Source organism: Amblyomma maculatum, chromosome 4 (assembly GCF_055883805.1).
Source record: "Amblyomma maculatum isolate TAMU_Amacu chromosome 4, ASM5588380v1, whole genome shotgun sequence".
Classification (NCBI taxonomy): domain Eukaryota; kingdom Metazoa; phylum Arthropoda; class Arachnida; order Ixodida; family Ixodidae; genus Amblyomma; species Amblyomma maculatum.
In genome coordinates, this window is record NC_139347.1 from 203,596,713 (window position 1) to 203,609,553 (window position 12,841).

Genomic DNA, 12,841 nt, shown 5'->3' on the forward strand with positions numbered 1-12,841 from the left:
GTAAATGCACCGTTGATCTTGAAGAGGTTATGCGTTTGGGCGCCATAACTTCCCGACAATCGATGCTGTACAATCCCCTGGCAAACGGTTTTAGTTAGCGCGGTAGAGAACGCTTACCAACGTGCTAGCCATTTATGCAGATGCAGGACAAGAACTGGGACCCCATACTACCTTTCATTACTATCCATTAATACGGCCACGCATTAGAGGACTGGATACTGCCAATTCTTTTTGCTATATGCAAGACCCCTAAGCTATTCCTTAGACACCATCCTGCTCTTCTCAAGCTGCGAAGACCCCTGGCTGGCTGATATCATCTGCCCTGCCGAAGAACCTCAGAGAATTGCCCGCTTAGTCTGGTGCTTTTCAGCAACTCTCCAAAGGACTATATGATGCCAGTGAGCGGCGTGTCACGTACTCTCTAGGTGATAGTCTGGCTGTGGCATTCAATTCTGCGCAGCGGCCTTAATCAAAAACGTTTGGCCCGCCATGATGGCCCATATGAATTGGTCAAACGGATCGGTGATTTAAGGTATAAAATAGCCGGCCTGGCCGCATCGGTCGTCAATCTGCAAAAACCGATGTTTGTCACTTTGCTCGTTTGAAGCCGTGTCAGCTTCACAAGACTTAAGAATACTTTCAGAGAGCTTTGAATAAGCAGGTTGAAATGTAACGCAACTGACTACCACCTATTAGATGGCATTAATAGAAGAAAGAAACATTGGTGTTTGAAGCTAGTACGCACTAAGTTGTCCCGTTGTCATCTGCACTGTAATGAACACCCTTTCATTAATTCATCATAATGATATAAATTCTCCGTTGAACCCTGTGCACGTTTATCCTTTCGTGAAATCAACCCAACATTCCACAGTGGAAGAACTCGCTCTACTTCATTCAGCGAGGCGGCTGGTTATTGAATGATACGTTGGGCTTTTGAGGTCCCTTGAAAGACTTACTAAAACTTAAAAACGTACATGAGCTATAGGTTTTTATCTGTCCCCTCCACAACTGAAAACCACTTAAGCTTGCTTCATCACCAGTTATATCGACGATCGAAATAATTTCCCTCCTGTTCCCCCTCAACGCACGGCACGCCGGCGTGCAAACCAAAAATACACACAATGTGATGATGACGTCCTACCATAAACCCTCCCGCCGGCGGTACTCGCGACAACCCGACAATACTCGATGATGTCCTCGGAGAGGGAGCGAGCTGAAAGGCGCCGCGTTAATCAATTATGTCCGGCTGTCAGCTCACTGAGCACAGAATATCTTGTAGACGTCTAGAAACATCTACAAAGGTCATAAATATCTTGGGCTACACAGAACATCTACAAGACGATGCTTGATTCTTATCTAGAAGACATCTTCGGGAATGTGTCTGGAAGTTGTCTTTTGAAGTATTTTTGTCTTCATCTGCACAGAACTGTTACAAGTCGGATTACGCAAGATGTCTTAAGTTGCTCTTTGATGGTTTTTAAGCATGCTAGAACTATTTTCTGCATACAGGACCAATATGGCACCATATAATGTAGTTCAGGCAATGGCCATTCTTTACCACATCGGTCGGTGCGCATTCCAGTCGGTCAGTACACTCCAAACTCCGAGCGTTCGCCATAGCCAAAGTACGCTAGCGATGTAACTGTGTTGCATGAAAACCAGGAGAAGAGTGATGGCGACACAGTTCATGGAGAGGAATGCGTTGCTGCGCCGATGGTGATGGAACGCCTGCAATACATGCTCCGCCACTCTGGAGTCCAGACTTCGCTTGACATGGCCTTTTTTGCACAATAACAACAAGAGGGAAAATAGTTTGTCAAACCAATTAAGCAAGACGCAGGATTTATCTTTTTTTCTGAAACAAATATGTTGTAAGTAACCGTTACATTTTACATGTGTTGCTTGTTTTAGAAATTATATCTCATATGTCTACATTGTTTTTAAAGTGATCGATCAATGCGCTACGTGATATTGCCGACGCCGCCGACCAACAGCAATAATAATTGGTTCAGAGGAAGGGAAAGGCGCAGTATATGTCACACGTATTGCTGTGGACACCTAAGCCGCGCCGTTAGGTAAGGGAGGAAGCGGGAGTGAAAGGGGAATGAGAAAAAGAGGAGCCGTAGTGGAGGGCTACGGAGCAATTTCGACCACCGGGGGATCTTTAACGTTTGTTGACATCGCAAAGCACACGGACGCCTCTTCGTTTCTCCTCACCATTTCAATTTTGAATCTCGGCGTGTATGCACGTTGTTTGGTGACTGTGTTGAAAATGTATCCAGCACAACGGCTGCTACTTCTGGATACAAGGCAAGCTTCGAGGTGTGAGTGGAAAATTGGGTCTTCTATCCGTGTCACTTATTGAGCATTAAAATTACTGTTTGTTTCGACACGAGAGTTAAAAAGACAGTTCCTTGCTTCTGTAGGTGCAGGCTCTATGGGCGAGCAAGATGCACGTTCGGACCGTTTATTCAATACAGAAGGTGGGGTTAATTTGGCGCATCTATAGTTTTGTGCAACGAGGAAGATTTCGTGCTTATAATTCAAGTAGCTGCGTTTCGTGAATTGCATTTGGTGGCTGACTTCAGGAAATTCGTTGTCTTTCGTTGCTACCACCGGCTCTAGCACTTTTGCAAGAAACACAACTGACACAAAAGTGTGCTTGCTTAGTGTGCTATTCACTCTGCACTGTCGAATGGAAGCCACGTATTGTTTATGACAGCCTGCATAGTCTACGCGGTAAGTTGTGCCATGATTGCGATTTGTGAGTTAGCAGAGACGAAGGTAGTGCGAAAACAAAATGGTCTAAAGCCGCCCAAAGCAGTCAGAAGCTTAGGCCAGGTACACACTGGCCACAGTGGCTCTCCCAGCTGCTAGCAAAATACTCTCGGCCTGCCCACAGGCACAAGTTAAAACACATGCATTGCATGGTGTGTAAATATTCGGTAGATATTCAATTTGTATTGCACAAAAATGTCCAAAATACCTATACCATAGTTAAACAGTTATGAAGTATTTTTATATGTTCAAGTAATCGGGAAGTACAGTTTCAGCATTATCATCATCATCAGCCTGACTATACTCACTGCAGGGCGAAGGCCTCTCCAACATTTCTCCACTTAACCCGGTTCTGTGCTAGCTTCATCCACTTGACCTCTGCGAACTTCTTAACCTCATTAACCCACCTAACTTTCTGCCGCCCCCCGCTACGCTTTCCTTCCCTCGGAATTCAGTTTGTTACCCTAAGCGACCATCGGTTATTCTCTCTTCACACTACATGTCCTGCCCATGCTCATTTCTTCTTCTTATTTTCCACTAGAATGTCCATGACATGAGTTATTTCTCTCACCCACTCTGCACACTTCCTATCTCTTAATGTTACCCCTACCATTTTTCGTTCCCTAGCCCTCTGGGTTGTCCTCAACCTAAGTAGAACTCTTTTGGTTAGCCTCCACATTTCAGCCCCATAGGTGAGTACGATGCAACCGTTGTATACTTTCCTCTTGAGCGATACCGGTAAGCTGCTAGTCATAATCTGCGAGTGCTTGCCAAATGCGCACCATCCCAATCTTATTCTTGTTATTTCCTTTTCATGGTCCGGATGTGCGGTTTCTACCTAAGTAGACGTATTCGCCTACTACTTCCAGTACTTCGCTACCTAATCAAACTGCTGTTCCTTCCCGAGGCTGTTTAGGCCTTTGAGATTGACTTTTACTACATTATGTTCTGAAGCTATATTTGCCTTGGTTGTTTTTTATTGACAAAAATCTATAATTAAAATTAAGTGTGAGTTGAATTCATACCGAAGGAGGTCCCAAAACAAAGCTCTCAAGAGGACATCCTGTAACAATAAGGCTAGTACAAATACACAAAATATATAAATTTATTTACTTGCTACAGGGCCAATGGACTCTTCGTGTCCACAACTGGGATGGGAAAAGTGAGTGTACTGAGCCTTAACTGTCCTTTGAGACATATAGAACATGCCCTTATTATTGGACGCTTCAGTGTATGCCTTCTGGCCATCTTAAACAACAACGCTATGCCTGCACACAAACCTACTGATGGGATATGGACTATTCAAGATGTTAAAGTGTTTGAAAGCAGAGGCGAGGCTCCATTGAACTTAAAGCTTTCTTTCCACACTGTGCTGTCGTGGCCAGGACTGGTGTTCTTATTTTCTTTCTTGTGCGACTTGTAATCTAAACAAAACAGTTACCCAGCAACTCAAGCAGTAAGCTATGGGGTACATTTGTTTGCTCTGTGTGAATGCACAATGTTTAAAGCAATGCTTTTATTGGATCACGGAAAACCTGGTGCTGCATACACCAACCTGGATGTTTTTTTTTTCGGTGTACATATGTAGACAGAAAAAAAAAATGTTGAAAACAGCGCTTGATTAAGCTTTACAAACTCAGCGGCAGATATCTTGTCCAACATAGAAGTGTCAGTAAACAAATAGAATCTGTAGAATAGAAGGAGGCGGTTATTTTCAGATGTGTGAGCTGGTGTAGAAAGCAGACAAGTTTTTTAGCCTTCGAGGTCATCAAGGAGGTTTTGATGTGCATAATATACTCAACACATTATTCCGTGCTGCTAGTGCATGTCTGTTAAACATATTTCTTTTGTGTACTAACTGCTCCAAATGAAAAATTACTAATTTCAAAGTAAAATAGTTATCCTAAAATTTGAATATACGGCAATAGTTTAAGTAGCCAAATTTTGGTTCGTAAGTTTCACAAGCAATCATTAAAGTACTTTTAATACCTTGCAGGTTGCCACCCCCCTGACGCTGCCAGCATATATCAATTTTCTGTCTGTTGCAACCACAATCGATTGACAACGCTAAGGCGATGGACATCCCACTAGGTTGTTGTGGGCTGCTGACTGAATACACAGGCACAGTTTGATTGTTCTAAAAACTAACAGAATGGAACATTTTGTACTGCTTGAGGACCTGTATATTATTTGCCTTCCATGATCGTCTTCTTTCATTTGTACATGTCATGATCTTCTTTCATTAATGCATACCATCGTAATCGTCCCGCGGTGCCGGCTCTGGCACGCGCCTGGGTTCGTGATCGGAGTGAAATGCTAATAAGGCATCGCATGGCCTTGCCGTCATGACCTTGCCGTCTCGACCTAGCCGTCTTTCACGAGTGGTGGAGGTGAAATTCGATCCCCTTGCTGCCTTGGGCCTTGCCTCACTCTGAAGCTACGTTCCGAACGCCGCTTGGCAACTGCCACCATCCTTATGTCTATCGAGAGTACCCACGAACCGAACGAACCCTCTTCCTCGGCTGCACCATCCCCTCCGACAGTGACCACACGACAACGCGACCCGCCTCTGTTCGCTAGTCGCGCGATGAAGACGTCCATGACTGGCTCGACACCTATGAACACTGCAGTGCCTACAACCGGGGGGACGATACTCAAATTTCTCAATGTTTCTTTCTACCTCATCGAGGTCGCCAGGATCTGGTTTATTAATCGCGAACCGCACACCACTAACTGGACCACATTCAAACAGCAGTTCTGCCAATACTTCACCGACCCGGCAGTTCGGACTGAGATCGCGAAGAACAAGCTTGCTTCCCGCCTTCAAGGTCCCGATGAGTCATATGCGTCGTACATAGAGGCCATACTTGCACTTTGCCGGCGTATTAGTCCCACCATGCCGGAACCTGAACGAGTGCACCACGTCTTGAAAGGAATCAAATCTATGCCTCATAACACCCTAGTTGCCCAGAATCCTTCAACTGTGGGCTTCATTATTACGACCTGCCAACGCCTCGACCAGCTGCAGTCCTCCCGATTGCAGCCTGGCATCGCTACTGGCCCGTCCTCTGCTGGCCTCGATCTGCGGCACTAATTCGAGCCATCATCCACGAGGACCTCTAAGCCCTCCAGCCTGTCTGTCGACACGGGTGCGATCATTCTTCCGCACCTTCTAATGTCCCCGTTCTCCACAAGATCATTACAGAAGAGTTAACAACCATCACCCACCCTATGACATCCGACCTCCCGCAACCCGCCCAAGCGCCGACCTACGCGCATGTCGCTGCATTCCCTCTGCTTTTATTCCCCTGTCCCGACCGGCACCAACCTACAATCACATCAATGCAATGGCGACGGCTCAACCTGCACCACTCTATTACGCACCTTGGCGCCCCTTCCGACCAGTTTGCTATTACTGTGGCATTAAAGGACATATATCCCGCTTCTGTCGTCGCCGCCTTCAGAACGAGTGCCGTGGTTACGACACCTTCGAAAGTGACATGCCGTCAACTTCATATTATCGACGCCGGTTTATTCCAAGCCCACCTCGATGATCCTCCCCACCTCTAGAGTCCTCGTATGAGCCTCGTAAGACCCATGTATCCCGACGCCGGTCCCCATCCCCATACCGCCGCTCAGTTTCCCCTCTCCAACCCGCAACTACTCTCCCTGTACGCCATCCGGAAAACTAAGCGTTGCAGTTTCCGGAGGTCAAGCTGCACTCTGCGAACTTACTAAAAGTCCCCCTGATCTCACGCATAATGTGACTTCTGTTTTCGCTGAAGGATTACCGGTCAAAGGTTTAATTTATACAGGGGCTGAAATTTCTGTCATTCACCCTAATTTGTGCTATACCGTTTGCGAAAAGTGACGACACCATATGATGGGCCTGAACTCCATGGTGCTAATGACGTCCCTTTGCGCCCTTCAGCGAAGTATACCCTAAGAATTGTTTTCGACAGCGTCCGCCATCATGTGCAGTTTGCTGTTCTCTCACCTTGTGCGAATCTGAGGATTTTTGGATGGCATTTTTTGTCAATCGCTTCGGCGGTAATTTCTTGTGGCGACAGTGTTATCCATATGACAGACAGAGATTTTTCATCTGAATTTTCTGAACGACATCATCCCACCGTTGCCGCCGCTGATACCGTTTTGCCTCCTCAGTGCGAAAAACTACTTACTGTTGTTTCTGACAACGTAACTGACGGGAACGTACTCATCGCACCACCTTATCATATTGCACGCGGCATCGCCTTCCCGTCTAGTCTTGTTCGGTTCCGCAACGGCTCAGCGACAATAGCGGCCACTAACGCTTCACGTGAATCCCTTGGGCTCTCAGAAGGAACTCCTCTCCCTTGCACGTTGGATGTTTAACCTTTGTCCCTGATGGTGCTCACCCCCCCTCTGCCTCAGCACCGTGTTTCGCCAGACGTCTATCTTTCTGTTCTCAAAAAGACTATTAATCTAAGCCACACGCCAAACCAACGCCAACAACTGCTGACATTGCTTCGACACCACGAAGCCGTTTTTGATGCCGCTTCCCAACACTGGGATAAACTAGTGTAGCGCACCATCGCATCATTACTGAAGATAACTCTATCGTTCGCCGACGGCCTTACCGGGTTTCCCTCTCTGAGCAAAACGTATTTGAAGAAAATATAAATAACATGCTCCGTAGCAATACTATTCGTCCCTCAACAAGCCCAGAGTCCTCCCCAGTAGTCCTAGGTAAAAAAAAGACGGCTCGTTACGCTTTTGTGTTGATCACCGTCGACTTAACAAACTTACCCGCAAAGATGTATACCCGATGCCACGAATTGATGACGCCCTTGACTCTCTCCAAGGTGCCGTATATTTCTCCACTTTAGACCACCGCTCAGCTTATTGGCAAATACCTATGCACGAGGATGACAAAGAAAATACCGCTTTCGCAACTCCCGAAGGCCTTTACGAATTTAATGTTATGCCTTTCGGACTTTGTAACGCAACAGCGACATTTGAAAGAATGATCGATACGGTACTTCGTGGCCTAAAATGGAGAACCTGTTTATGTTACTTGAACGACACCGTTATCTTTTTGTCAACTTTTAACGACTATCTCAGGCGCCTGAATGGAGTCCTCACGTATCATCGCTTAAGCGGGCCTTCAGCTCAGCACAAAGAAGTGCCACTTTGCACAGAAATAAATTATAATATTGAGACATCCGGTCAGCCATGATGGCATTCGTCCAGACACTGAAAAAATCATCGCGGTCTTCAACTTTGCTCGTCCACAACGGATTGCAGATTTTCGTAGTTTCCTCGGCCTAGCGTCTTATTTCCGGCGTTTTATAAGGCATTTTGCAACTATTGTTGCTCCACTTCATGCACTACGTATAGCACGAAACCCTCTCGAGTGGACAGAACAGTGCGAAACTGCTTTTAACGACCTGAAGCACGCCCTCAAATCAGATCCTGTTCTTGGCCATTTCAGTGACACCGCTCCAACCACCCTCACACTGATGTCAGTGATCACGATCTCGGCGCTGTACTTCTGCAGCGCGATGCAACTTCGCGTGAGAAAGTGATTGCCTTCGCCAGTCGGACTATGACTTCAGCTGAGAAAAACTACACTATTACCGAGCAGGAGTGTCTTGCCGTTGTCTGGGCTATCCAAAAATTTCGCCTTTATCTATACGGTCGGCCCTTCAAAGCTGTTACCGATCACCATGCACTTTGCTGGTTGTCCTCGCTCAAAAACTTGACAGGCCGACTTCGGCGTTGGATTCTACGTCTGCAAGAATACCATTTCGACGTCAATTATAAATCGGGTCGCCAACACCAAGACGCCGACGCTCTTTCTCGCTGTCCACTTTCGGAATCAGCTTGCTGTTTTCTTTCCAATGCATTTCAACGTCTTATCACAGCCAACTATCTCTTTCCCCGACGTATATCACAACAGTTTCTTTTGACGGCGCTGAGAACAAACACGCTCTCCGCTCACAGCAATTAGACGATGCCTACTGCCGTCCATCATCGACCGCCTTATCGGCGCTTCGGACCTACCCAATGCTCGGCTTCGCTGACAGCTTTGCAATTTCAAGCTCGAAGATGGCATCCTACGCCGCTACGTGTATTGCCCTGATGAAACTCGCTGGATCCCAGTCGTGTCGCGTGTACTTTGCCTACGTATACTGGCGGCTCTCCACAATGACGCTACTGCAGGTCATCTTGGTTCTGACAAATTCTACGACCGCATGGAAAAAAAACAATTCTTTTTGCCTGGCCTATCATCCAGCGTTGCCAAATACGTCGCATCCTACCCTCTGTGCCAATGTCCCAAGCGGCCGACTTCTTCACCCGCTGGCCTTCTCCAACCTCTTCTCTGCCCTGTCACGCCATTCGAAGTAGTCGGCATCGATTTTACAAGATCCCCTACCTCTCTTCAATGGGGGTAACCATTGGACTATAACAGGTGCAGACCACCTTACACGCTATGATGAGACAGCACCTATACCGATTGGTACCGCTCAAGAAGTAGCGAATTGCTTTTTGCGATCAATTGTATTGTATTATGGCGCTCCTCGGGCGCTTCTAAGTGATTGCGGCACGGCCTTCTTATCGACAGTCGTTGCCGAAGTTCTTCACGCGTCATCCACCCTTCATAAGACAACCTCAAGCTACCATCCCCAGACTAATGGTCTGACTGAGCGATTTCATCGCACCTTATCGGACATGATATCCATGTACATCACACCAGATCATCGAAATTGGGACACTATTCTACCATTCGTCACATTCGCCTGTAATACAGCAGTACAGCGGGCTACCAGTTACTCTCCATTTTTCCTCTTTTATGGCCGTCCTCTCACAGTAATTCTCGACACTTCCTTTTTCTCTACGCCCGACTACTCCACATCAGTACCTACCCAGTTCTTATGTCGTGTGGCCAGATGCCGTCATCTTGCCCGCCTCACCACAGCAGCGTGCCAGGAAGACCGCAAGAGTCTCTACGATTCTAAGCATCTCCTGGTCTCTTTTCGTCCTCGTGACAAAGTACTGCTTTATTCATCACTGCGCACCTCTGGCCTAAGTGACAAATTCCACCACCGCTACCTTGGTCCTTTCGAGGTCATCAGCCAAACTTCCCCAGTTAACTACAAAGTCACGCCTGTTGATCTCCCGGCCGATCGACGCCACCGTGGAACTGAAATTGTTCATATTTCTCGCTTGAAACCGTTTGTGCATCGCGGTTAGTTAGGAGCGGCCAGGCTGGCCGGTTCCGACCCCCGGGCAGATTGTGTGAGCCTTCCATGATCTTCTTCTTTCTCTTGTGCATGCCATGATCTTCTTTCATTTGTACATACCATCGTCATCAACCCGCGGCGCCGACTCCGGCACGCGCCTGGTTTCTTGATAGGATTAAAACGCTAGACAAGGCATCGCTGGCCTTCCCGTCACGACCTTGCTGTCTCGACGTTGCCTTCTTTCAAAATATCTAAATCTTGCTTTTGGATTTGATTTTGGCAGGTGTGACGTCCAAAGTTTTCAACACTTGCAGAACTTTGTTTTGCCCACATCACAAAAGGTTGATTTGTGTTTGCTTTGTGACCAAAACAATGTCCGCACCTAAAGGCACTTCGCAGACACCATGAACAGTGCAATGGAAGCAAGCAACTGAGATCAGGACGCCTTTTACGCTCAGTTACAACTCGAACGCAGCGGCGTAATTCGTCAAAGGTAGGCCTACAACCATTGACAGAGCATCTTAACATCAATTGGGACACAAAATAATTTCCCCTCTCATAGCAGTAAATGATAGAGCACAGTATTGGGAGCTGGTGTTCAGTGCGCACAAAGAAGCAGCTCATCCTAGGGAGGCATGGACAAACACTGCAATGAGACCAGTGTTGAGAATGACCTGAATGGTAAGAAAACCTCCTTCTGAGGGACATTGGCCCCTCCATTCTTGTAACTGACTGCGGTGGGTGTAATAAAACAGCAACCATTAACAGTCGTTTTTAAAGTTTATTGTGCTTTCTAGTAGTTGTGAAGAATAATTTAAATGCACAACCTTTACCTGATGACTCTTTACAGTGCCTTCTATTCATACATAACAATGAATTTAGCACACCACAGACATATTCAAGAAAAAGGAAGCCATGGACACTTACTACAGCTGTTTGTTTAGGGCAAAGCAGTCGACATATGTCGCCTTCTCAGCTGCATACGAGGCAACAGGAAGACAGCACCAATCTTATCAAAGTAGGCATGAAAAGTCTTTGTTAACCTTCGTAAAGAACAACGGATGTGTCGCTGATACAACTCGGACATGCTTATTGGATAATAAGGCTTCCAAAGTTACACGAGTCATCTGTTGTCTGCCTCTACCTACAGTCTTCATGTAACTAAACCATGATGTACTATGGTGGAAGCCCTACAGTGCAGGACGTGTTGCTCACCCTGATTGTTTGCAATATCCTTTTCATGTTCCCTATGCTCATAATTCCCACAGCGTCCCATATTTGCAATATTGAATTTTCTGAAGGGCAATAGAATCTCATAGACAATGTTGGTGGCGCACTTTGAGAAACACTGGCCATGCCTCTTCTTTTCTCACAGCCGACCTGTTGACTTTCGCATGTTATGCAATTTCTTAGCTGAGCAAGCTTACAAAGTTCAGAGAATAGCGTGGGTGTATTAAACCGGTTTGCCCTATTTTCATGCTGTCAATGATTTTGTGGATATAAGGAACCACAACAGGCCTCTCTCTTTCTGGCAGTTCATTCCTGCTAGTACCAGCCTTCATCTTCTTCCGAAGTGTTTTCGCTTCCGGGACAAAAACCGAAACCGGGAAGTTTGCTTGAACAAGTCTGTCCAATGGGTTATGAGCTGACTTGCAACTAATGCACGCACGATTTTCGGACCAAGGACTCTTAGCAGTGGGCTGTGGTGCCTCTTCACAACCTTTGCTACTGACAGAAGTTTGCTTTGCTAAGACATCATTATTAAACGTGCTGTTGGCATAAAAAGGACTGTGCAGTGATAGCGGGGAAACCTCAGTCGTTCTACGATTGAAAACAGAGGAGGACATCCAGGAAATTAAGAAAAAGCTTCTGAGTAGTGGAATTCAATGCACAACTGGGATATGTTTCTCTTAGCAAGTGTTTTGAAGTGGTTCATTTCGGGCAAAACAATGTATATTAATGTTCAGTAAATGCAGCTTTGTCTCTTAAGTATTGTTTTCCCTATACTCTGGTCTGGAAAATGTTTCGAGGCATTGCTGCTGTTATTCTATCGCAAAGCTTGATTGCAGTTTACAGGTGTTTTAAGGGTACACTTGAGTGTAAAATACAAGCTGATATTTAGTGCAGCTTTTTTTGTATCTTTTAGATATCAATATAATCAACATGAAGGAAATTGCTTTTCGCGACTTGGCATTTTACCTGTTCTGGTATATGGCAGGCTTCAAGGAAGGATCCAAGGCATACAGCAGTATACACAAGCTTGCTCACCGTGTGTATACATATAGTTCAGTGAGAGCACTTAAGTAATAATTAGTATGGCAGGAAATAAGAAGGATGTGGTCATGGGTATGGAAAGTAAATACAGGTGTATTGTGGGCATCCACACTAGTAATGCTGCAGGATAGGTTTCTTGTCAAAAACATGTATTGCATAATCTGTGCTGATTTTCAGGTTCTTCAGAATGCTGGATAGGGGAACCCACAGCCCAGTCTGCTACAGCAGGATTCTGTCAAAGTTAATCGAGGCTACTTCTGACGGACTGTGCAGCTTGTATAGGTAGAAATGCAAGAAGTGTCAACTTGGAGCTGTTTATTGTGATCCAGAGGGAATATACCCAAGGATGAACTCTTAGAAGCAGTGTGTGAATTAATTGAAAATCATGGGACTATTGCCTTCCAGAACGGGTGCGGAGCTGCTCCTGAATGCTTCCTAGTACTTATGAGAGTTTATCTTGAATCGACGGTAAAAGCACGGCGACAACCATGTTGTATAAAGACAAGACATTTGTATTGGTTCGGATGTTGCGCATTTCTAATGTAATGTGTTTTTAGCTTGAT